We start from the raw sequence: 2,976 nt of genomic DNA on the forward strand, positions 1-2,976 counted from the left end.
AAAATTAAAAAATTAATTGACAGTTTATATTTTTTACTAAAAAATTAAAATGACAGTTTATATTCAGTGTTTTTTTTGTACTAGTTTCAGTGTACAGCATAGTGGCTAGACTATCATATATTTTACACAGCGATCCTCCGGATATTTCCAGTACTCATACAAACAGAGTTAAAACAGTGTTATTGAGCATATTTCCTATGCTGTACTTTACATCCCCTTGACTATTTTGTAACTACCAACCTATAGCCTCATAACTTCTTTAAAGGCTATTGGTTAGACCCACAGAGACCTAGGGATGAAAGGAAAATACGCTCTGTACCTCTGCCGTTCAATTAGCAATAATCGCACCTCAGATAAACCTCATTGGCTATGATACTGCCACTGCGCAAAGCTGTACCTCTGCTGTTCAGTGGCAGCCACCAGGCACATGTATGGGACAGTGGAAAGATGGTAGTCAAAACTGAGACACATGGTATGTGTAAACTGTGCACAGAATTTCAAAGACTCATTACACACAAAAAGAAGAGTGAAGAAAATATGAATAATTTGTGTAGGTTGAAATGATATATTTTTGAAATGATATTTTGGGATATATTGTGTTAAATGAAGTATGTTATTAAAATTTATTCCATCCTTTTTCTTTATACTTTTTAATTAGAAAAATTACAATTAAATATGTGATTCACAATATATTTCCATTGGCTGGCACTGCTCTTTATTATAACTCACAGATTCAAAACCTTTACCTAGCTAAAATCAGCTTTACACTTATTTACTACTTATTTAAAAGAATCGCAGACTCAGAATTCTGCAAAAAAAGATGTTGATGTAATAAAAATCTGTTACAAAAACCTAAGTACTAAAGCTTGCCTGGCGGAAGTCTTCAAGTTGCCACTGAACATTTATTGCTTCTTATTTTACCCATAATCTAACAAATTTACTTATTCACTTACTAAAGTCAAAGAAATAAAAAGATAACCAAAAGTAAGTGCATATATATTGGAGGATTCAAACTCACACTTCACATCTTGTTTGGCTGGAGATCTGGTAGAAGGCAGGCAATAATAGTACTAAGAAGGGCAGGGTAGGTGGAATAATAAATACAGAGTGCTGTGTATAGGAATAAGAGGCCAACAGCCTCCTTAGTCTTGGAGGACTTTTTAATATAGTTCAGTCCAGCTACTGACATTAGAAAAAGTTAAATGATTAACTTCAAGGCAGTCTCCACTTAGAAAATATAGGATGAGTACTGTCCAAAATTATGAAAATAAAATAGTGAATTTGGGTGTTTTGTTTTCGGTTAAGGACAGCTCTTCTCCTGAGATAAATGGAAAAACAGGTGGGGAGAGGGAGTAGGAGATGAGAAAAATAGCAGTGTGTTCTGGTTCATCAAAGTTCTACTATAAAGCAGCTTACTTTAAAAGTTAGTCATTTCTACTGTGTAAGACATTTTGGGACAAATATAGATTAGATAAATAGAATGTTGTGAAATAATACCTTAACATTGATACCGCTATTGCAACCCACCTATTTGTAGGAAAATGTCCTGCCTGGCCTCCTGTATCAACTACGATCCTCTGTGTGCTTTTATGACAAGATTTTAATGGAGCCTTTGGATTATTACACGGTTTGGCCTAAGGGAGTGAATGACCATCAGGGCCGTTCACTGACTTCAAATCACATGTTATCAGTGAAACCTTCACTGCTGAGTTTCCTTTCATTGTATCTCCAGGCTGACCATTTCCTGTCCATGTCCTTAGAACGGGGAATATACTGAAAACTGGGGTCAGCCACTATGCCACTAACACTACACTCCTGGCTTTGGAAGATAAAGCAGTTTTTATTTTGTTTTGTTTCAAAATATTATTATTTTTTCTTTTTTTAAAAAAATCAACACTACATTTTTCTGTGATTTGTTTCATGTTAAAAATCAGCAAGGTACATTTTAAACAATATCTGGTGCTGTCCAAAGATCCACCCACTGCAAAATGAATTAATTTCTTATTGTGCATATTATGCTTCATTCAGGAATTTTCAGGCTTTGTCCAGCACACAGTCTATGAGACAACACAAAGTTGGGGGCAACTAAAATCTAAACACGACTCTTGTGATGTGGGAATCTCATGTGAGCAATGTATAATGATTAGCTCATGGAAAAGAACTAAGTTTTTGAAAACCCATAGTGTATTAATTGGCAATATCTTTCAGATTTCTATCTACAAAGGTGTGTTCACAAACTTGTGGGGTTTTTTAGAATAAATTTCATAGGTTACTTTTCTTATTCATCATTTTATTTTTGAAAATTTAATGTAGTCATTATGTTGACCATGTTGGGAAAAATAAGCATATCACTATATAAAAGAAAGTAAACAAAACCCCAAATATAAGTGTCAAAATAGGAAGACTTTAACTGTGCCAGGTGACCAGAGGACAGTTAGCACAGCTGCTTGGAAGTGTGACAATCATCCTCGCCCTTTGGTTTTCTCACATTATTATTAGACTGGCTAATGACCAAGGTGTGAAGGATTAGGATTCTGAGCTCTCAGTAATGAGCAGAATACAACCTGTTTTGATTGGAACGACAGAAGGAGGTGGAAGCCACTTACATGCATGTGTGGGGGTGGGGTGGGGAATGAGAGGGAGGAGTAGGCAATAACTGCTTCTTTCCAAAAAGATTTGTTATTCTGTTGTTGTCATTACTACCATTTAAGAGAGTTCCTTCCGCTTTGGCTTCAGATCCCATTTCCTGCTCTGTGAGGAGAGAGCTATCTTTATGAGCAATAAAATGAACTGATAGCTGTGTTAAGTAAAAGCAAAAAAACTTGAATCGGGAGATAAAATGATCCAGTCATTTATGCAGTCACGCAGTGGAGAATGTCCTTAATCAGTACCTCCAGCGTAATTATCTGGCAATGTGCAAAATCAGGGCTGGATTCCCACACAGGTAAATTAGCATGATTTTGACAGAGACAAGGA

The 2,976-nt window shown here is 35.8% G+C and overlaps 1 pseudogene; it reads right to left on the reverse strand.

Annotated features, from left to right (window-relative positions):
- Nucleotides 1–233: 233 nt before the first annotated feature.
- Nucleotides 234–393, reverse strand: LOC118995631 (uncharacterized; annotated as a pseudogene).
- Nucleotides 394–2,976: the final 2,583 nt, after the last annotated feature.

The sequence above is a fragment of the Sturnira hondurensis genome, unplaced genomic scaffold (assembly GCF_014824575.4).
Source record: "Sturnira hondurensis isolate 20B ecotype Veracruz unplaced genomic scaffold, ASM1482457v3 Scaffold0010128, whole genome shotgun sequence".
In the NCBI taxonomy this organism is placed as follows: Eukaryota; Metazoa; Chordata; class Mammalia; order Chiroptera; family Phyllostomidae; genus Sturnira; species Sturnira hondurensis.